This window comes from Bufo bufo, chromosome 4 (assembly GCF_905171765.1).
Source record: "Bufo bufo chromosome 4, aBufBuf1.1, whole genome shotgun sequence".
Classification (NCBI taxonomy): domain Eukaryota; kingdom Metazoa; phylum Chordata; class Amphibia; order Anura; family Bufonidae; genus Bufo; species Bufo bufo.
In genome coordinates this window covers 65,889,789-65,914,288 of record NC_053392.1, presented here as the reverse complement: position 1 = coordinate 65,914,288, position 24,500 = coordinate 65,889,789, and the positions used below count along the sequence as shown (strand labels likewise).

The following is a 24,500-nucleotide window of genomic DNA, read 5'->3' as shown; positions in this document are numbered from 1 at the left end:
CCTAGAGTGAAGCATGGTGGTTGAAGCATCACTCTGTGTGCTCTAGACTTCAGACTGGGCCGAGGATTCACCTTACAACAAGACAATAACTCAAAGGAGACATAGCTAAGAGAACACAGGAGGGGCTTAGGGAGAATTCTGTGAATGTCCTTGAGTGGCCCAGCCAGAGCCCTGACTTGAACCTAATCGAACATTTCTGGAGAGACCTGAGAATGACTGTCCACCGACGTTCCCCATCCACCTGACAGAGCTTGAGAAGATCTGCAGGAAAGAAAGGCCAAAAATCCACAAATCCAGGTGTACAAACCTTGTGGCATTATAGCCAAGAAGACTGGAGGCTGTAATCGCTGCCAAAGGGGCTTCAACTAAATGCTGCGTAAAGTGTGTAAATACTTATGCCAATGCAAAATTTGGGGGGTCATTTATTAAGACCAGCGTTTTAGACGCTGGTCTTAATAAACCCCTGTGCTGGCGGTGGATCCGCCGGAGTTATTAAGAGGCACCAGCCTCGTCATAACTTTGGCAGATCCACCACCGTTTCTAAATGTAAGACAGCTTCTGAGCTGTCTTAAATTTAGACCTTTTTCTATGCCTGAAACAGGCGTAGAAAATGGTAAATGAGACGTGCCTATCGGCCCATCCCCTTTCCCGCCAGTGTCACACACAATTTTTTAGAACTGGTGTAAATGTTGCGCCGCAATCTGCACCTTAAATACGCCTAATATAGGTGTAGTTCAGCTTTATAATTGACCCCCTTAGTTTTTTTTTCTGCATAAGCATGCAGTGTATTATAGAAGAGATTAGAAGATTGCCTGTCAAAGTCCCAATGTGGGACTAAGTGTAAAATAAAGATTGAAAAATATTTTTTTTTAAATAAAACTATTATCGTAGAAAAATTAAAAGAATAAAATCCCATCAACATATTTGGCATTCCCGTGTTTGTAACAACCTGCATTTTATAATTATCATGTAACAGTTTTATTATGTAAAAGTAATAAAACTTAAATGAAAAAACTATACATTTTAGGTATTGCTGTAATCGAACTAACCCAGGAAATTGCGTTATTTATGACGCAGAGTGAATATTGCTAAACTTATAATGTAAAAACTCAGTAGTGGCATTGCTATTTTTTCCTTCCCCCAGGAAAGCGTTAATAAAAGTTAACCAGTAAGTTTTATGTGTACCTCAAAATGGTGCCATTAAAAATTACAACTTTTCTCGCAACAAACAAACCTTCATACGGCTACATCGAGGGTAAAATAAAAAACTTTGCTCTTGGAATGCGATGATAAAATTGCTTGGTTAGTAAAGTCCCCAATGCATACAGGAGGAAGGGATTAATGACACTTAAAGGGGTTGTCTCATCTCAGACAATGGGGTCATATCGCTAGGATATGCCCCCATTGTCTGATAGGTGAGATCCGCGCCTATATCGAGAACGAAGTGGGCCAAAATGGTGGATGGAGGACTCCAGTCCGGCCACCACCAAGCGCTCTGCCCATAGAAGTGAATGGGAGCACATTCTGTGTGACCGGCCGCCGCTCCCATTCATTTCTATAGGGCCGCCGAAAATAGCGAAGCACTGGTTCGGCTATTTCTGTCGTGCCCACTTTCGGGGCTCCATTTAAGAGATAGGTGCGGGTCTCAGCCTAGCAATATGCCCCATTGTCTCAGATGAGACAACCCCTTTAACCACTTTACTGTTTCGCCGGAGTCCAGCTCAGGCGGTGGGTAAAGTAACTAACTGGAGATGCTGCTATCTCCTGAATGGTAGCAGCTAGAAACATGCAGCTAGAGTACAGGCTTTCATACATCTAAAGTCGAAGTAAAATCGAGTCGGGAATAATCGCCGGTAAAACCTGTTTTTACTTTCACAGCATCCCGATTTCTATCAGTGATATCTTCCCCTGTCCTGAACATCTTGCTGTCATAGTATTGTCTGAAATGTCAGCTTTCAAACAAGAACTGTTGCATGTTTCTCGCTGCTACCATTCAGGAGATAGCAGCATCTAAAGCAGCCCTCCCACCTCCAGTTAGCTACTTTTCCCAGAGCTGGACTGGGGCAAAACAGTTAGGGGGTTAAAGCAAAAGAAAGTGCAAAATACAATGCATTCGGAAAGTCTTCCCTCTACCAATATCCAGCACCAGATAATACATTTTCCTGACATAACAATGAGGATAACATATTCCTTTGACAAACTCCCAGTTGTATTTTTTGCTGGTCTTTGAGCATATTGTGTTTACTGTAATGGTATATTCTATCAAACACAGTGTCGTTCCTCATTCATATCCAGATGGTGGGTTGGGTCCCCATCCAGCCATCTTTTTCAAGTTTTAAATGTTGTCATCTTGCTGTCATCACAGAAATAATTTTTTATGAGCCTGGGTTCTCGGGAGACTATTTAGATGATTTATCATGTGGCTTTAATAGAAGTTTGATTAATTAAACCAAAAAGAAGCTGGAAAAACCATTTCATTGCTCTGATTGCAATACGCGGGATGTCACATTCTACAGGCATTTGTTGGAAGGCAGACTATAAATTTTCAGATTTCTTTTTTCCTCTGTCATTTTCTCTCTCTTCCCCAAGGACCCCATAGCTCTGATTAGATCACCGTGTTTTGCGTTGCTGTGAATTTGGGACTTAGTTTCCACTTTGGAGAAACCATTTGTAGGCCTCGTTCATATCTCCGTTTGGAGATTTGGCAGGCTGTTCCGGTTACTCTACTTCATCGCTGTATCCCCATTGACTGCAATGAGGTCCGGCAGTGTCCCGGACGATTTCCGGCATAAATGCGGGTTTTCCCCGGCGCCTCCACAACGGCACTTACAGGAGGGTGTCCCCGCCCCCAGGACAGGAAACAACGCAGAAGCACATGATTTAAAAGGCCTCCTTCTTTTACCTATTCAGTCATTGCTTCCTGTCCTCGGGATACGTGGAAGCTCTCCTGGAGTGCCAAGAATAGTTTATTTTCGCCCAGCCTTGTTTATTTTCTCCACACATCGTGGGAGGACTGGAGCAGGGAACGGGAACCCCAAGGACGTGCTTCCTCCCTTACCTGTTCCTAGGTCTGCGCGAAGGCCGACCCGGGCTCGCGATACTCCCAGGTGAGGGGAGATTGCGCGGGATCTTGGCGTTCTGATGTCACCAGACGAGATTCTCCTTGGGCAAGAGAATCTTGCGCTCATGCGTATCTGGTGGCGCAGCATACAGGGAGATTTAAACGGGGTGAGAGTTCCCCAGTCAAAGACTACCCTTCACCGCCAGCAGTCATGCTTGCCCCAGTGGACGCGGACGCAAGAAAACCTGGAGATCACGCTACCTCTGCCCTCAGCCCGGTAACCCTCCTCCCCAATGAGGACATATTGTGTATGCTAGACTAGGTTTCACTCCTAGGTACCTTTAGAATTATGCAAACAGTCTCTGTTTGCTTATTTTCACGTGGGAACTGTGGTGTTTGTCCCAGTGCTTTCACCCCTGGTGTAGGTGATGGTCCAAAAAATATATATATATATGTTTTTTCTTTGGTCCTGCAATCCTTTCTTTTTTAAATTCTTAGGGCCCAGAGACCATGACACCTAAGCCAGCCGGTGGAGATACGGGACGTCTCACAGATCCTTAGCCTCTGATGTGGCGTTTGATCTAGATGAAGGAGAACTAATATCTGATCCGGACTCTGACTCCTCAGATGACGGCTCAGGAAAACCATTCTTTCTCCCTGAGGAAACTGACGATCTTCTAAAGACCATAAGGGCCACTATGAACATTGAGGATGAAAAAGAAATCCACTCTGTTCAAGATCAAATGTTCCAGGGGCTGGGGGAGAGAAAGAGAAGGGTCTTCCCCATTTATAACAACAAAAAATCCCTGATATCCAAATAATGGAGGGATCCTGAAAGAACAACAGCTATGACAAATTCCTTTAAAAGGAAATATCCTTTTGCTGAGACTGAGTCAGATCTCTGGGACAAAACAACGAAAATAGATTCCCCAGTTGCCCGCATTTCAAAGAAGACCTCTTTGAAAAAAAACAAGTCTGGATCAGAAGTACAAAGAAGGTTCAAGGAAGTGGCAACCTTCTAAAGGCAGGGGAAGGGGATTCCTATTCAATCCTGAAAACTCCTTCCTTACCAATCAATGACGCCGAGCTATGTCGGGGGCAGGCAAATTTTTTTTTCACCTCGGCCTGGTAAGAAATAGGGGCTTTCTCGTGGGTGGTATCTACTCTAAGAGAAGGCCTAAAAATAGAGTTTTTATCCCCTCCCCAGGATCGATTTTTCGTGAACAGGAAGCTTCCTCAAAAGGAAACACAGTCTTGTATAGAAATAGAGATTGCTCCATCCAGTCCCAGTAGATCAATACGGAAAAGGTTTCTATTCTCCGGTATTTCTGGTACAGAAACCAAGCGGAGCCTTCCGTTTGATAGTAAATTTAAAATCTCTGAACAGATTCATTGTTTACTAAAAAATTCAAGATGTTAACGATAAAATCCACCATCAACTTACTCCCCCGGGATCCAGGATTGTTTCATGGTGACTTTGGACCTCCAGGATGCTTACTACCATTTTCCGGTATGCCAAAGTCATCAGAAATATTTAAGAATCGCCGTCTTTCTAGGGGACCAGTTACACCATTTCCAGTTCAGAGCTCTCCCATTCGGACTCTCTTCGGCTCCAAGAAAATTTTCAAAAGTCATGTCAGAGGTCACAAAATATCTACAACTAAAGGGGATTCTGATTGTACCATATCTATACGATTTCCTTATCGCTTCACCCTCGGAGGAAATTCTACGATCCCACCTCTCTCAAGTGCAAACATGCTTTACCACCCTGGGGTGGATTATAAACTTCAAGAAATCAGACCTATGTCCAGACCGAAGAAAGCTCTTCCCGAGAGTACTCTTAGATTCTCATCTTCCAATGTCCTTTTTACCCCTAGAAAAACAGAACAATCTATTTGTTCTGCAGCCAAAGGACCTCCTCCATCAGAAACATTATGACCATCCTAGGCCTTCTGACGGCTACATTCCCCACAGTCAGATGGGCTCAGAGTCACACAAGGATCCTTCAGGCCTTCTTCTTATCCTCTTGGGACGAAACAAATTCTGCCCTAGAAAAGCGCGTTGTCATTCCAAATTCCGTAAAGAAGTCCTTAATGTGGAGAAGAATAGACAAAAACTTGTGGACGGAAGTCTATAGGCATCAGGAAAAACAGATGACAGCGGTTCAGGATGGGGAGGTCATTCAGAAGGAAGTGTAGTTCAGGGCAGATGGGGAGAAGATATGTTACATGCTTGCTCCAATCTGAAAGAACTTTCAGCCATCTACAAAGTCACCGTCTGCCTTCATACTCCTTTATCTCCGAAACACACAAAAGTGTTATCAGACAACACTACGGCAGTTGCCTACCTTAACAAGCAGGGAGGGACCAGGAGCCATTCCCTAGGGGCAGTGTCTCGGGACATTTTTCATTGGGCAGAAAATAATCTCTTTTCCTTAACAGCAGTCCATGTGAAAGGAGAGAACAATGTAATAGCCGACTTCCTCAGCCGCTGGTCTTTGAAAGAAGGAGAAGGAGAATGGTCCCTGAATCTTCACATTTTTCAGCAGATCTGCAAAAAATGGGGAGTCCCAGATCTAAATCTGTTTGCCACAAGGGACAACAGGCAGACAAAGGAATTTTACTCCCTCTCCCGACAGGACCAGCAGTTATGGGTAGATCCGCTATCCCAGCCATGGCCGAAAGCTCTATATGCTTTTCCTCCCTTCAATTTGATTCCAAGAACTCTTATGAAGGTGGAGGAAGAAGCAGCTCAAGTAATATTCATCGCCCCTTTTTGGCCAAGGAGGTCTTGGTTCCCCTTGTTGTTCAGGTTATCTGCAGGAATATTCTGGACCTTTCCATCAACCCCGGACCTTATTCACCAAGGACCAATATTTCATCCCAGGGTAAATCAACTCAACTTGTCAGCCTAGTGGCTGAACGCCTCGCCTTAAAGAAAAAGGGGTTGAAGTATGCTGTAATTTCTACGATGTTGTTAAGCTGGAAGCCTATGACGTCTAGAATTAATTTAAGAACCTGGAACACTTTTTTGTTCTTTTCAAATAATTGCCTTTCTCCTGACATTCCTCAGGTTCTAAGTTTTTTGCAGACGTGATTGGATAAAGGTCTCCGACCTGCAACGCTCAAGGTAGAAGTCTCAGCGTTAAGTGCCTTTCTGGATGAGAAACTGGCGGACTCCTCGCTCATCAAGCGTTTTTTAAAGGGGGCGACAAGAAGTTTGCCTACCTGTTGTTCCATCATTCCCCCCCTGGGACCTAAACTTGGTCCTCTTAGTCCTGACGGAACCTCCATTTGAACCAATAGATCACATTTCTTTCAAGATGCTTACCTACAAAACAGTTTTTTCTTGTAGCAATAACAACTGCTAGAAGGGTTGGAGAAATCCAGGCGTTCTCTCACAAGCCTCCATATCTTACAGTCCTGGACGACCGCATAATTCTCAGGCATTGTCCTTCATTTCTATCTAAAGTTATCTCAAAAGTTTCATTGTGAGCAAGACATTTCATTACCTTCCTTCTGTCCATCTCCAACTACTGAAAGAGATAAAAAATTCCATAACTTGGACGTGAGAAGGAGCATGCTATCCTACCTGCACACCACCAGTAAATTTAGGCAGTCCGATCATCTCTTCCTCTAATATCAGGGTCTGAATAAAACACAAGCGGCCAGCAAATCATCCATAGCAAGGTGGATCAGAGAAGTTATTGCCTTTGCTTATATGCAGAGAGATCTTCAGCCCCTTCCTGGAATAAAAGCCCATTCTACTAGAGCAGTGTCATCTTCATGGGCGGAATCTGCGTCAGTATCTCTAGACCAAATCTGCAGGGCAGCCACGTGGGCAAGCCCTTTGACTTTTTTCAATCATTATAAATTGGACATTCTCAGGAACCAGGACTTGTCCTTTGGCTGCAGAATCCTTTCTGCTGTGGTCCCTCCCTGACTCTGTTAATCCTCCTGTAAGTGCCGTTGTGGAGGCGCCCGGGAAAAGGGTTAATTACTCTTAGTGGTAATTGGTTTTTCCAATAGCCTCCACAACGGCACTGGAATTTCCCTCCCTTTTTTGCCGTCTTCAAATGATGTAATTTGTTGATGTTAATACATATTTTTTCTTGCATCACTTCCATGTCCCCTCTTATTTACTGAATAGGTAAGGGGGGGAGGCCTTTTAAATCTTGTGCTTCTGCATTGTTTCCCGTCCTGGGGGCGGGGACACCCTCCTGTAAGTGTCGTTGTGGAGGCTATTGGAAAAACCAATTACCGGTAAGAGTAATTAACCCTTTCAGCCACATGCTCAGGAGGGCTGCCAGCTCAGTCACACGTCAGCGAGATGTGGAGTGGAGCCTACACAGACATAAGGTATCATGGAAAGATTCGTACCAGTTCTGGGTTTTTGACCAGCACCTGGTTTTGGTTCACAGTCACTGTGACCAAATACTGAACAGAGAACACTGATGTGTGAATGAGGCTTATGGCCAGGAAAGGGTTACTTTGAACCTGTAAGATACAGCGGACACTCACCAGTGTTGCACCAGCACAACATTACCTATAAACGTATTAGTCAGGTCTATCTGAGTGCAACTCAAGGGGGGAAATGGCCAACGCACACCTGGCACTGCACAACTTAGTCTACTTTCACACTCGCGTTTTGGCTTTCCGCTTGTGAGATCCGTTCAGGGCTCTCACAGGTGGACCAAAACGGATCAGTTTGCATTCTAACGCATTCTGAATGGAAAAGGATCCGCTCAGAATGCATCAGTTTGCCTCTGTTCCGCTTTGGATACGGACACCAAAACGCTCCTTGCAGCGTTTTGGTGTCCGTCTGATGAAACTGAGCCAAACTCATCCGTCCTGGCACACAATGTAAGTCAATGGGGACGGATCTGTTTTCACTGACACAATAGAAAACGGATCCGTCCTCCATTGACTTTCAATGGTGTTCAAAACGGATCCGTCTTGGCTATGTTAAAAATAATACAAACGGATCCGTTCTGAACGGATGCAGACGGTATTATCTGTCCATGACGGATCCGCACAAAACGCGAGTAGCCTTACCTGCTGTAAAACAGTGTACAGAATCTCACCATTTACCTATTTTCAAATAGTCTGGGTGCATATCTTTGTTCCATGAAGACTGCCTTATAGCAGGGTCATTTCCGTGCAAATAATTGGACATCATGTGCCTTCTCTTTTATTCTTCTTATAATGATTTACAGTCCAACGTCAATATAATGCAATTATACTGAATACAATTCCCAGTTTAAAGGAATGTTCCACTTTCATTATCCTGTGACAGTCAATATCTATTAAGCTGTGACAGTCCACATTGATTATGCTGTGACTTTACATGTCTGTTATTCTGTAACAGTCCATGTCTGCAATGCTGTGACAACCTGTGACAGTCTGTATCTGTTACTCTGACTATTCACGTTTTATTATGCTGTGGTAGTCCACATCTGTTGTGCTGTGACAGTCCACGTCTACTTTGCTTTGATAGTCCATGCCGATTTTGCTTTGATAGTCCATGTCTACTTTGCTATGACAGTCCACATGTATTTTGTTGTGACAGTCCGCTTCTACAGTATTTGGGAGTGACAGTTCATGTACTCTGTATTTTGTTGCGACAGTAATTTTGTGTATTTTGCTGTTACAGTCTACGTGTATTTGTCTGTGGCAGTCTCTATTTTGTTGCGAGAATCCACATCTAATTTGCTGTGATGGTCCACAACCATTTTACTGTGACAGTCCACATCTATTTTACTGTGACAGTCCACATGTATTTTGCTGTGGCAGTCCACTTCTATGGTATTTTGCTGTGACAGTCCACTTCTATGGTATTTTGCTGTGACAGTCCACTTCTATGGTATTTTTCTGTGACAGTCCACTTCTATGGTATTTTGCTGTGACAATCCACTTCTATGGTATTTTGTTGTGACAGTGCACTTCTATGGCATTTTGTTGTGACAGTGCACTTCTATGGCATTTTGTTGTGACAGTGCACTTCTATGGCATTTTGCTGTGGCAGTCCACTTCTATGGTATTTTTCTGTGACAGTCCACTTCTATGGTATTTTGCTGTGACAGTCCACTTCTATGGTATTTTGCTGTGACAATCCACTTCTATGGCATTTTGTTGTGACAGTCCACTTCTATGGTATTTTTCAGTGACAGTCCACTTCTATGGCATTTTGCTGTGACAGTCCACTTCTATGGTATTTTGCTGTGACAGTCCACTTCTATGGCATTTTTCTGTGACAGTCCACTTCTATGGTATTTTGCTGTGACAGTCCACTTCTATGGCATTTTGCTGTGACAGTCCACTTCTATGGTATTTTGCTGTGACAGTCCACTTCTATGGCATTTTGCTGTGACAGTCCACTTCTATGGCATTTTGCTGTGACAGTCCACTTCTATGGTATTTTGCTGTGACAATCCACTTCTATGGTATTTTGCTGTGACAGTCCACTTCTATAGTATTTTTCTGTGACAGTCCACTTCTATGGTATTTTGCTGTGACAATCCACTTCTATGGCATTTTGTTGTGACAGTGCACTTCTATGGCATTTTGTTGTGACAGTGCACTTCTATGGCATTTTGTTGCGACAGTCCACTTCTATGGCATTTTTCTGTGACAGTCCACTTCTATGGTATTTTGCTGTGACAGTCCACTTCTATGGCATTTTTCTGTGACAGTCCACTTCTATGGCATTTTTCTGTGACAGTCCACTTCTATGGTATTTTGCTGTGACAGTCCACTTCTATGGCATTTTGCTGTGACAGTCCACTTCTATGGTATTTTGCTGTGACAGTCCACTTCTATGGCATTTTGCTGTGACAGTCCACTTCTATGGTATTTTGCTGTGACAATCCACTTCTATGGTATTTTGCTGTGACAATCCACTTCTATGGCATTTTGTTGTGACAGTCCACTTCTATGGCATTTTGTTGTGACAGTCCACTTCTATGGTATTTTGCTGTGACAGTCCACTTCTATGGTATTTTGCTGTGACAGTCCACTTCTATGGCATTTTGCTGTGACAGTCCACTTCTATGGTATTTTGCTGTGACAGTCCACTTCTATGGCATTTTGCTGTGACAGTCCACTTCTATGGCATTTTGCTGTGACAGTCCACTTCTATGGTATTTTGCTGTGACAATCCACTTCTATGGTATTTTGCTGTGACAGTCCACTTCTATAGTATTTTTCTGTGACAGTCCACTTCTATGGTATTTTGCTGTGACAATCCACTTCTATGGCATTTTGTTGTGACAGTGCACTTCTATGGCATTTTGTTGTGACAGTGCACTTCTATGGCATTTTGTTGCGACAGTCCACTTCTATGGCATTTTTCTGTGACAGTCCACTTCTATGGTATTTTGCTGTGACAGTCCACTTCTATGGCATTTTTCTGTGACAGTCCACTTCTATGGCATTTTTCTGTGACAGTCCACTTCTATGGTATTTTGCTGTGACAGTCCACTTCTATGGCATTTTGCTGTGACAGTCCACTTCTATGGTATTTTGCTGTGACAGTCCACTTCTATGGCATTTTGCTGTGACAGTCCACTTCTATGGTATTTTGCTGTGACAATCCACTTCTATGGTATTTTGCTGTGACAATCCACTTCTATGGCATTTTGTTGTGACAGTCCACTTCTATGGCATTTTGTTGTGACAGTCCACTTCTATGGTATTTTGCTGTGACAGTCCACTTCTATGGTATTTTTCTGTGACAGTCCACTTCTATGGTATTTTGCTGTGACAATCCACTTCTATGGCATTTTGCTGTGACAGTCCACTTCTATGGCATTTTGTTGTGACAGTCCACTTCTATGGTATTTTGCTGTGACAGTCCACTTCTATGGCATTTTGTTGTGACAGTGCACTTCTATGGCATTTTGCTGTGGCAGTCCACTTCTATGGTATTTTTCTGTGACAGTCCACTTCTATGGCATTTTGCTGTGACAGTCCACTTCTATGGCATTTTGTTGTGACAATCCACTTCTATGGCATTTTGCTGTGACAGTCCACTTCTATGGCATTTTGTTGTGACAGTCCACTTCTATGGTATATTGCTGTGACAGTCCACTTTTATGGTATTTTGCTGTGACAGTCCACTTCTATGGTATTTTGCTGTGAGAGTCCACTTCTATGGTATTTTGCTGTGACAGTCCACTTCTATGCTGTGACAGTCCACTTCTATGCTGTGACAGTCCACTTCTATGGTATTTTGCTGTGACAGTCCACTTCTATGGTATTTTGCTGTGACAGTCCACTTCTATGATATTTTGCTGTGACAGTCCACTTCTATGCTGTGACAGTCCACTTCTATGGTATTTTGCTGTGACAGTCCACTTCTATGGTATTTTGCTGTGACAGTCCACTTCTATGGTATTTTGCTGTGACAGTCCACTTCTATGCTGTGACAGTCCACTTCTATGGTATTTTGCTGTGACAGTCCACTTCTATGGTATTTTGCTGTGACAGTCCACTTCTATGGTATTTTGCTGTGACAGTCCACTTCTATGGTATTTTGCTGTGACAGTCCACTTCTATGCTGTGACAGTCCACTTCTATGGTATTTTGCTGTGACAGTCCACTTCTATGGTATTTTGCTGTGACAGTCCACTTCTATGGTATTTTGCTGTAACAGTCCACTTCTATGGTATTTTGCTGTGACAGTCCACTTCTATGGTATTTTGCTGTAACAGTCCACTTCTATGGTATTTTGCTGTGACAGTCCACTTCTATGCTGTGACAGTCCACTTCTATGCTGTGACAGTCCACTTCTATGGCATTTTGCTGTGACAGTCCACTTCTATGGCATTTTGTTGTGACAGTCCACTTCTATGGTATTTTGCTGTGACAGTCCACTTCTATGGCATTTTTCTGTGACAGTCCACTTCTATGGTATTTTGCTGTGACAGTCCACTTCTATGGCATTTTGCTGTGACAGTCCACTTCTATGGTATTTTGCTGTGACAGTCCACTTCTATGGCATTTTGCTGTGACAGTCCACTTCTATGGCATTTTGCTGTGACAGTCCACTTCTATGGTATTTTGCTGTGACAATCCACTTCTATGGTATTTTGCTGTGACAGTCCACTTCTATAGTATTTTTCTGTGACAGTCCACTTCTATGGTATTTTGCTGTGACAATCCACTTCTATGGCATTTTGTTGTGACAGTGCACTTCTATGGCATTTTGTTGTGACAGTGCACTTCTATGGCATTTTGTTGCGACAGTCCACTTCTATGGCATTTTTCTGTGACAGTCCACTTCTATGGTATTTTGCTGTGACAGTCCACTTCTATGGCATTTTTCTGTGACAGTCCACTTCTATGGCATTTTTCTGTGACAGTCCACTTCTATGGTATTTTGCTGTGACAGTCCACTTCTATGGCATTTTGCTGTGACAGTCCACTTCTATGGTATTTTGCTGTGACAGTCCACTTCTATGGCATTTTGCTGTGACAGTCCACTTCTATGGTATTTTGCTGTGACAGTCCACTTCTATGGTATTTTGCTGTGACAATCCACTTCTATGGCATTTTGTTGTGACAGTCCACTTCTATGGCATTTTGTTGTGACAGTCCACTTCTATGGTATTTTGCTGTGACAGTCCACTTCTATGGTATTTTTCTGTGACAGTCCACTTCTATGGTATTTTGCTGTGACAATCCACTTCTATGGCATTTTGCTGTGACAGTCCACTTCTATGGCATTTTGTTGTGACAGTCCACTTCTATGGTATTTTGCTGTGACAGTCCACTTCTATGGCATTTTGTTGTGACAGTGCACTTCTATGGCATTTTGCTGTGGCAGTCCACTTCTATGGTATTTTTCTGTGACAGTCCACTTCTATGGCATTTTGCTGTGACAGTCCACTTCTATGGCATTTTGTTGTGACAATCCACTTCTATGGCATTTTGCTGTGACAGTCCACTTCTATGGCATTTTGTTGTGACAGTCCACTTCTATGGTATATTGCTGTGACAGTCCACTTTTATGGTATTTTGCTGTGACAGTCCACTTCTATGGTATTTTGCTGTGAGAGTCCACTTCTATGGTATTTTGCTGTGACAGTCCACTTCTATGCTGTGACAGTCCACTTCTATGCTGTGACAGTCCACTTCTATGGTATTTTGCTGTGACAGTCCACTTCTATGGTATTTTGCTGTGACAGTCCACTTCTATGATATTTTGCTGTGACAGTCCACTTCTATGCTGTGACAGTCCACTTCTATGGTATTTTGCTGTGACAGTCCACTTCTATGGTATTTTGCTGTGACAGTCCACTTCTATGGTATTTTGCTGTGACAGTCCACTTCTATGCTGTGACAGTCCACTTCTATGGTATTTTGCTGTGACAGTCCACTTCTATGGTATTTTGCTGTGACAGTCCACTTCTATGGTATTTTGCTGTGACAGTCCACTTCTATGGTATTTTGCTGTGACAGTCCACTTCTATGCTGTGACAGTCCACTTCTATGGTATTTTGCTGTGACAGTCCACTTCTATGGTATTTTGCTGTGACAGTCCACTTCTATGGTATTTTGCTGTAACAGTCCACTTCTATGGTATTTTGCTGTGACAGTCCACTTCTATGGTATTTTGCTGTAACAGTCCACTTCTATGGTATTTTGCTGTGACAGTCCACTTCTATGCTGTGACAGTCCACTTCTATGCTGTGACAGTCCACTTCTATGGCATTTTGCTGTGACAGTCCACTTCTATGGTATTTTGCTGTGACAGTCCACTTCTATGGTATTTTGCTGTGACAGTCCACTTCTATGGTATTTTGCTGTGACAGTCCACTTCTATGGTATTTTGCTGTGACAGTCCACTTCTATGGTATTTTGCTGTGAGAGTCCACTTCTATGCTATTTTGCTGTAACAGTCCACTTCTATGGTATTTTGCTGTGACAGTCCACTTCTATGCTGTGACAGTCCACTTCTATGCTGTGACAGTCCACTTCTATGCTGTGACAGTCCACTTCTATGGTATTTTGCTGTGACAGTCCACTTCTATGGTATTTTGCTGTGACAGTCCACTTCTATGGTATTTTGCTGTGACAGTCCACTTCTATGGTATTTTGCTGTGAGAGTCCACTTCTATGGTATTTTGCTGTGACAGTCCACTTCTATGCTGTGACAGTCCACTTCTATGCTGTGACAGTCCACTTCTATGCTGTGACAGTCCACTTCTATGGTATTTTGCTGTGACAGTCCATGTGTGTTATGCAGTCTTATTACCTGAAGAATTAGGGCAGAGTTGATGGAGAGCTTCAGATCACATTAGTCTCTGGTAGCGGTCAGTGCTCCGGCCACATAATGTGTAGGAATAACCTGGTGCCTGGAAGGCCATCCTGAATTAATAATGACTGTGAGTTATGTCATTACTTTAGTGCTTTCATTCCCTCCATATGTCACCTTGTGTTAAATATAGGGATATTACTTTCTGGCCTGATGTCTTTAGGCTATGTAAATGTATCATCCTGTAAGATTAAATCGAATTATGATAATGTGGCATTTGAATAACATTGTTTGCTGTACGTTCGCCCCGAGCACATTGAGGTGATGGAATTGCCGGATTTATCTTCTTTTGGTGGCGAATGTGTAAAATGCCCAGGGAAACAGGGGCAAATGGGCTGTCTTTTACTTGTACTGCCTTTTGGCAAGCAAATTTTAACATTAAGGCTGGGTTCAGACCTGAGCGTCTTTGATATGCGCGTTTAACGCGCGTTTTTGACGCGCGTTTTTGACGAGCGTTTTTTGCAATAGTAAACGCGCGTTTGACGCGCGTTTGTGTGATTGACTGCAATGTCCTATGGCCACAAACGCGCGTCAAAACGCCCCAAAGAAGCTCAAGTACTTGTTTGAGCGTAGGGCGTTTTACAGCGCGTTTTTCAGCGCTGTAAAACGCTCAAGTGAGAACCAGGGCCATAGGGAAGCATTGGTTTTCATGTGTTGAGCGTTTTACAGCGCGTTTGAACGCGCTGTAAAACGCTCAAGTGTGAACCCAGCCTAAGGGCTTGAGGGTTGGTGCGTAATACAGGTATTTCCCACCTTACAGAGGAGCTGTCACCTCTCGCTACTTGTAATGACAATACTGGAGCATCTACTCTTATGTCACTTTATTGTGCCGTTATCAATTACTAGCAGTCTGTAGTGGAGATCCAGCTGGGTGTTACCTGTTGAGGGTGTGTGCCTGAAGAGTCTGACACCATCCAAACAGATTATTAAGCAGGTCTACGTGAATGCTGTAAAAATAATTTTGGTAGCACAGCAAATACAAAAATTTAGGGCTGTTAAACCATTACATGCACTGAATGACAAACAAGTGTCTGCTCATTAAAGGGATTTTCCCCCAAAAGCTATTTATCCCCTGTCCACACGCTGACAAGCATCCTACTAGAAACTGGCAATGACCGGATCTAATGGGTGTACAAACATGGCAGACGCGGGCTTTCTTTTGGCACAATGACAACATACTTATAAACATGATTGCATTGTGGGGGTACCAATGTGTGTGACAGCATCTAAGGAGTTAAATTGCTACAATTGGAATTCCCTCCAATCCAGGCCGTTGCAGCAGGGTGTCAGCTGTATATTGCAAGTGACACCCGCTGCTGATGGCATGGACTCCGCTCTGGAGCACACACCATCACTGTTCTGTAAAAGTACTGAAAAAATGTGCGCAAAGGCCCACCGGCCTGTGACCAAAATGTATATCGTGGTGCAGGAAGGAGTTAAAAAAAAATCTGCAGTATTTCTGGCTTGCATACGTTCAGTAAAATATGGCAGTGAAGGGTCTCTTAAAGGGGTGTCTCACTTCAGCAAATGGCATTTATCATGTACAGAATGTTAATACCAGGCACTTACTAATGTATGGTGATTGTCCATATTGCCTCCTTTGCTGGCTTCATTAATTTTTCCATCACATTATACACGGCTCGTTTCCCGGGGTTACGACCACCCTGCAATCCAGCAGTGGTGGTCCTGCTATGGACACTGTAGGAAAAAAGTCCTGGGCTCTGTATAATGTGATGGAAAAATGAATCCAGCCAGCAAAGGAGGCAATATGGAAAATCACAGTACATTAGTAAGTGCCTTGTATTAACTTTCTGTACATGATAGATGCCATTTACTGAAGTGAGACAGCCCCTTTGATCACAACAGAAGTACGCATAGTCATAACACAATCAGACTCCTGGTGAGCCTGAAACCAAAGAGTAAAGCAACCAATTCAGCTCTATGTATCTAGGTTTATGCTGTTTAGGCTACATGCACACAAAAGTATTTTGTTCCCGCGTCCGTTGTTTTTTTGCGGATTGGATGAGGATTCATTCAGTTCAATGGGTCCGCAAAAAATGCAGACAGCACACCGTGTGCTATCCACATCCCTATGTCCTTACCTCCACAAAAAATATAGAACGTGTCCTATTCGTGTCCATTTCGCGGACAAGGATAGGCATTGTTACAATGGATCTGCAGAAAAAAACGGATGCCAAAAGGACGTCATCCGTATTTTTGGCGTATCAGTGTTTTGCAGACAGCGAATCACATACGTTCGTGTGAATGTAGCCTTAAAGTAAGGAAAAGGCACTTTGTGTGTTGGACTGCTCAGTGCTGCCTGTTTCCAGAGCATGCATGTGATTAAAAGCTGCACACGCGGCTGAGCCCCGGTATCCTCCGCTCTATTGTATACCGCACATGCAGGGTAGATTGGCCGCCTCACAGTTTGCAGGAACCACGGGAGCACATAGGAACTTCATTATTGCAGTTCAGACTGGAAAGTCATATCTGATCCCGGAACAATGTCCCTTTAGGTATCTGACGTTCAGGCACAGAAGGCTCAGGCAGTGTGGGGGCAACCGCCTCATCGTTGTATAGGTTTCCAGCAGAAGTGCGTTGTTTACTCGGGAGACTCTTGTAATCACTGAAGTGTAGCATCTGTCATACAAGATACACTTTGTGGTGACACACAAGATTCAGCGCAGGATAGCAGCTCGCTGAATGCACCCTTTGTATTCCTGGCGTTTATCATTGTACACCAAGAGGCAAATTTATTACTGTAACCCTGAAATATTGGAACGGTGTATCAAACTGCACCAATCTTATCACAGTGGCTCACATTTGATGAATTGTGCCAGAAGGTACAGGGCAGATATCTTAAAGGGGTTCTTAAAGTATTTTCTTTCTGATGATCTATACTCTGGATAGATCATCAGCATCTGATTGGCTAGGGTCCGACACCCGGGACCCCTGCCAATCAGCTGTTTGAAAAGGCACCGGTGCTCTGTTTACCGCAGGCCCAGTGACGTCACAACTAGTATCACTGGCCTAGGCACAGCTAAGCCCTGTTCACTTGAATGGAGCTAAGCCACACCCAAGCCAGTGACACTATTCGTGACGTCACTGGGCCTGCGGTAAACCTCACATGGATCCAGAGATCTCCCCAATATTTTTTTTTTTAAAAGGCTTTATTTTTCCAATTTTCACAGAAAAAAAAAAAAACTTTAAATAGGGGAACAACCCCCTCAATAAGGTGTAACCTCGAACATCACATTCAATTGACAGGCAAAATAATAGGATTGCATATAAATAATGCGTCAGCAAATGCAAAGGTTGTTAATGTAATTCACATCAGTCTTAAAGCATAATTATTACCGTAAAATCAAATTGTTTCATTAAAACCTGTCTCCGTTCACACACACATTCATACTGGCAGTGACCTGGACGTCTCAAAACTCTCCCAGCCCCATTACACAGTCACCGAGTTTGCCAAATATCCCAGATTTTCCGAAATTTTTCCGGTATGCCCCTAGCTTCATAAGTTAGCTTATATACTGATAGTGTAGCATTAATAAGCTGGATCCAATGAGATAGTGTTGGTTTTTTTGGGGGCTTCCAGTTTAGCAGAATTGACTTTCTCGCATAAAACATCAGCAACCTATAAAGGATCTTAGTATGTTTAGTCGGAATAATATCGTTGACAAGACCTAGCAGACTAACTTCGGGTGATACAACTGCAGGGAGCCCCAGACGAGCATCAAGACATCTATGTACCTGCGTCCAGAATTCAGCAATGACCGGACACTCCCATACCATGTGCAATAGGGTCCCCCTGCCATTATCACATCTTGTACACGTATCGGAGGCCAGTTTATGCTTGTGTACCAGTCTCACTGGGGTATAGTAGACTCTGTGTAACCATTTCGTCTGAATCCGCTGATCCCGTGCACAAATCACCGTCCCCCTCCAGGAGGCCGACAGCTCTTTCTCATGATAATCTTCCAATGCAGGAATATCAGCCCTCCACTTAAGAAAAGCCCTTGCCATCGGCGAAGGCCGGGAGGATAGAAGGAAAGCATAAAAAGACGACACCATTTTAGTGTGGTTCGCCCGTCTGGCAATTTTCTCTACTGCACTATATTCCAGCCTCAAAGGACCAGCCCCAAACTGGGATTCACAAGCATGTCTCAGTTGGAAAAATCTAAAAAGAGATGCTTGTGGTAGGTTGTATTCCGTTCTGCAAGGTTGAAAAAGTTTTAAAAAAAAAACCGTCTTCATACACTTGCGTAAGGTATTTGACGCCCTTTCGCGGCCAGAACTCTAAATCAAGCAGAGAATGTAGTTCTACAAGTTTGGGATTTCCCCACAAGGGCATCACTGGGGATAGTATATTGCTTTCCTCTCCATCCCCTCCCACCCCCACAAACGTATTCCACGCATTGATCACCCCCGCCATTAGTGTAGTAAGATGTTTAACCGGGTATTTCCCTGCTCTGTACACTAAGTTCGTCATAGCTTCATACGAACCCATGAGGGCCGCCTCCAATACCACAGCCGGGTTATAAGGGTCGGCCTTAATCCACCAAGCAGCATAATTTAGTTGTGTCGCAATGTAGTATAGGTACATATCCGAAAGTGCCAGGCCACCTCTTTCCTTAGACGCCTTCAAATTATCCCTAGCTATGCCAGGAATGGAGTTATTCCATAAAAAGAGTGTTAGTAAGCGATCTAGGGTCTGAAAATGAGATTTCTGCAAAGTTAAAGGAGTTGCTCTATAAATGTATAGTAGCTTAGGAAGAAGGACCATTTTAAATATATTAATGCGCCCTATTATTGACAATGGTAGTGTCTCCCAAGCTTTCAGTTTTTGCAAAATGTATTTGACTACCGGGTTTGTGTTTAAATCTATAAACTGGGTGAGATCTTTATGTATGACTATCCCCAGGTATGTGAAATTGCCCACCACCTGAAGTGATGACCTGAGTGAAACGCTCTAGGGGGAAATCTCATCAACCAAATACAATGCCGATTTGGCCCAATTGACCCGTAGTCCCGAAAATGTTCCATATAAATCCACTATCTCTAGTAAGGCTTCCAAAGTATATCAGCATATCATCCGCGTAAAGCGAGATCTTTTCGGATATACCTGCAATGTCCCATCCTTGTATTCTATTACTGCCTGCTTTATACAATAGTAAAGCCGGGTTATGTCTGGGAGAAGGTCTAAGTCTGTCAAGGTCACCATCTAACGTGGCATTAAAATCCCCCAATATGAACAAAGGAGCCACAGGTAAGACAACTACTCTGGCCATAATTTGGTCAACCACATCCCTTTCAAACGGTGGGGGTACATAAATACCTACTATTAAGACGTCACAACCTCTAATGTTAGCCTGCAACAGTTCATATTTCCCTGCCAGATCAATGTGCATTGAGATCAGCTGAAACGGAAGAGTCTTACTGACCAGTATGGAAGCTCCTCTAGCGTAATTAGAATAAGTCGCATGATAAACAGATCCCACCCATGGTCTTTTAACCGCCAACACTTTTTGACCCCGGAGATGAGTTTCCTGAAAAATAAGAACACCTGGGTTATACTTCTTAATGTAATTAAACACTAGTGCTCTTTTAACTGTGTCATTCAGTCCCCGGACATTCCAGGAAATTAACTTGCATACAGCCATTGTTGCTTAAGAGATATATCCCCTTCTCCTCCAGATCCTTCAGCGTCACTGCCCCATTCACACACACACACACATTCCAACTTAAACCAACAACCCTTCCCATCCCAGACCCACCCTGCCCAGACATCACCAACCTGCCTAAGGCCTCTTTCACACTTGCGTTGTCCGGATCCGGCGTGTACTCCACTTGCCGGAATTACACGCCGGATCCGGAAAAACGCAAGTGTACTGAAAGCATTTGAAGACGGAACCGTCTTCCAAATGCGTTCAGTGTTACTATGGCACCCAGGACGCTATTAAAGTCCTGGTTGCCATAGTAGGAGCGGGGAGCGGGGGAGCAGTATACTTACAGTCCGTGCGGCTCCCGGGGCGCTCCAGTATGACGTCAGAGCGCCCCATGCGCATGGATGACGTGATCCATGTGATCACATGATCCATGCGCTTGGGGCGCCCTGACGTCACTCTAGAGCGCCCGGGGAGCCGCACGGACGGTAAGTACACTGCTCCCCCGCTCCCCGCTACACTTTACCATGGCTGCCAGGACTTTAGCGTCCCGGCAGCCATGGTAACCATTCAGAAAAAGCTAAACGTCGGCTCCGGCAATGCGCCGAAACGACGTTTAGCTTAAGGCCGGATCCGGATCAATGCCTTTCAATGGGCATTAATTCCGGATCCGGCCTTGCGGCAAGTGTTCCGGATTTTTGGCCGGAGCAAAAAGCGCAGCATGCTGCGGTATTTTCTCCGGCCAAAAAACGTTCCGTTCCGGAACTGAAGACATCCTGATGCATCCTGAACGGATTTCTCTCCATTCAGAATGCATTAGGATAATCCTGATCAGGATTCTTCCAGCATAGAGCCCCGACGACGGAACTCTATGCCGGAAGACAAGAACGCAAGTGTGAAAGAGCCCTAAGCTTCAATTCCCTAAACATAAACTTGTGCTTTATAGACTAATGGAATACAGTCTATCTAGAAACATGACCCAGCATGGAACTTGAGTCTATCAGTAGTAATCAATACAAAGAACGAACTATCTAACTCCAAGTAGATCTTAACCCTTGTCTGTAAGGATATCACGTAACACAATGTTAGAATCAGTCCTGCCAGATGCACTAACAGGCGCAACGGCAATAAACCTGAGAAAACGACCTCAACCATGCAGGCCTAATAAATCTGTGGCCCGTCATGGGCGTCAGTTACTTGCGAGAGTCCCTGCAGCTTGCGCCATCACATGTCATCACGGACGCTGTTGATCTATCCAGTCAGCCGCCTCTTCAGGAGTTTGGAAGAACCTGGATCTGTCTCCCTCTTGGATCCTCAGTGTGGCCGGGTATATCATGGCATATTTAATCCCGAGGTCCCGTAGACGTGCTCTGATAGAATTGAACTGGCGACGTTGCTTCTGCACTTCCGTTGTAAAATCCGGATAAAAGGACAGCCTCGCATTTCCCACCTGGACATCTTTCTTGCGTCTGGCGGCCGCCAGTATAGTGTCTCGGTCCCTGTAGTTTAAAATACGCATTATGAAAGGGTGTGGGGCAGCTCCTGGCGGTAAAGGCCTCGTACGGATTCTGTGGGCTCTTTCAACCGCAAAGCTGGATGACAGTTCAATGGGAGCTAGCACCGTAAGAATCAGTTGCTCAGCATACTCCTCCGAGTTGGATCCCTCCACCCGTTCAGGTAGGCCCAGGATCCTGACATTATTTCTCCTATTGCGGTTCTCTGCGTCTTTCACACGCCATTAGAATTTTAACTTGTTGTAAGTTTCTAGTGGTTACAGAGGTGACATTTGCAGAGTCTTCCACCTCGCCGAGGCGACGCTCCACTTCAGTGGTACGATCTCTCATTTTGTCCATATCATGGCGCAGACAGTTGATATCACTCTGTAGATGGTCAATCTTTGTGGTCAGGACTGCCTGACATGCTGCAATGGCCGACATTATCTTATCAGCCTGCGTTTTAGGGCCTGCGGACGTGCACTGCCCTGCCTCCATGTCTGTCTGGCTCATGTTATCTACTAGTTCCTTCCCTGGAGTAAGACTTGCTGATGTCGCAGTTTTACGGCCCATAAGTGCTTATAAAAGAAGAACTGTCTTTATACACAGGGTCCTTGCCCAGGAGATGGGTCTGGATAGGTCTCACGCAGAGATCCTGGGCAGAGAGTCCATAGATATGGGGAGTCCTGTGAGCCACGGCATCAGATGTATTCTCGGCTAGCCTATATCGCAGTGGGGGTCTCTGAGCCACCTGATGCGTGGCGTTGGTATCAGTCCCTGTAACTGCAGCCCTTCTGGATGTTTCAAGGGCTCTTTACTATTGTGCCCCCAGCCGCCTCACAGGGTGCTCGCCGCATCCCCTGCACAGCCGAGCTCACTGGTCTCACTCCCACTGAGTTCCACTATCAGGCGTCTCTGTCTGGCTCACCTGCCGTTTTAGCCAGGGAGCAGGGTGATCACTCCAGCTGTCTTCCCTTGTGTGGCTCTGGTTCTCCCCTCCCACCACCAGGAACACCCCTCGGCTGCTAACTAAGGGTCTCTGTAGCATGCTTACTGCTGTTGCCAGCGCGCTCCGACCCGCCGCAAGATGGCCGCTCTGCTCAGTGCACAGACCTTTCTCAGCACGTTTCTCCGCCCGAGCGCAGCAGGACTTTCGCCGGCCACCTCCCGCTGTGTACCGGAGATTACTGTTGGATCTCACACCCCAGTCGAGTCCACAGGAGATCTTAAAAGGCCAGGTAATCAGGATGGTTCGGCAGGATGGTAAGGGAGCTCTTCAACGTGCGTCTTCACTCCATGCCGGCAGACCACGCCCGATCTCCCCAATTATTGATCGATTAGCAGCCGTGCCAGCCGGAACATCTGTCTGCTTGTGTGAAAGAAGCCTTAGAACAGTCATGCTCAACCTGCGGCCCTCCAGCTGTTGTAAAACTAAAACTCACACAATGCCCTGCTGTAGGCTGTTCGGGCCGGCTGGGAGTTGTAGTTTTGTAACAGCTGGAGGACCGCAGGTTGAGCATGCCTGCCTTAGAAGATTATATATCTGTCAGTCAATGAATCGTTAGTACTTCCATTATGTTAGTTACTATTAACCAGCTTCAGCGCTGGAAAGCACATCTCGCCCTCCTCTATGGTGCTGCGTCCTGTGGTTCTACGGAGTGCTACTCTTGAAGCCACACGCTGCTTCCAGGATCAGCTGTCCTGGTGTCCCAAACGCCGAAACTTTGTGGCTGAACTTGTATTACTGGAGCTGGACAATAATCCCAGGCTAGCTGTGCCGTCTATGTTTCAGAATGCTGAGTTCCCGTAACCAAAATACATCAGACTAAAACAAAAATGTCTTGTTGGAATGAATTGCGTCAAGCGTATTAAAATGCGGTCTCAATAAATGCAGCACAAATGACTTTAGGTGTAGATTTGTGCAAAAATGTGCATCATTTTCTGGCTGTAGTATTTATAAATTTGGTATAAAAGCTTAAAAACATCAAAAACGTTTTGCAGTTTTTGACTTTTAAAGTGGTAAAATCCCCCCGGGCACTGTGGTCTAACTTTCCACTGCCTATTGGATGGCTTCCTTTGGAACACATTTTTGGTGCAACTTCAACATCCACATCCATTCCTGTTGAAGCCATGTCTCTTCTCACTCTAAAGCACACCTTCTTGTCACAAAAACCGTCTAAAACACATAAGGGTCATTTATTGAGACCAGCATTTTAGACAACTTGGTGCCGGCCTTTACATAACTTCGGTGTATTTACTGCCTGTCTAAATCTACGCCCGCTCCCTTGCTCCCATAGAAAATGATAAATGAGACGGGCTGCAGACCCACCCCGTTCCCAGGCCACGTCACTCCCCCTTTTTTAGACCTGGCATGAGCAGGGGGGAGTCGCAAACTAACCTTTGCGCGGCAATCTGTTCCAGGTATATGTAAAAAATTTGCGTATATCTGATAATAAATGACCCCCATAGTGTAATAGATGTGATGCAAGGCATGGCACAAATTGAGAATTCTGGCGCATTTAGGTATTAACTTTCCAGTAAATATACTCTGACAGTGCTTCTTTGTGTAAAGACATGTATTATTTATGTCTAGTTTTTTTGGGGTGTCTGGACTCGTCACCCATCGGCACAGCCCTCGGTTCCTGGGTGAATTTTTGGCTGAGGTTGCCATATTGTTTTGTAAATTAGTAGAATTTTTTTTAAAAATAAAGTAGTTACTTTTGGCCTTATAGGGTGGACAACAGTTGGTTCGTGTAAGCTTCGAGCTACTGGATAAATTATGGGCTGCTGTTCTGATTGTGCAGTGGACATGGGAAAGCTGAACTGACGTTTTCATGACGGAAAGTGAAAATGGCTGTGTGCTCATTTCATCCTGGTTGTTACAATGCCTAAAAACTCCTGTCACTCACAAGACATTGAGAAACAGCCGTCACCCGGCCATCTTCAGAACTATTGCAATTT

General features: G+C 44.5%; 1 protein-coding gene across 1 annotated transcript in view; it reads left to right on the top strand.

Moving 5' to 3' along the window:
• The window catches only part of NBAS (NBAS subunit of NRZ tethering complex), a 708,772-nt gene that overhangs the window by 556,332 nt on the left and 127,940 nt on the right, over window positions 1-24,500 (top strand). The gene's annotated exons all lie outside the window — the stretch shown is intronic.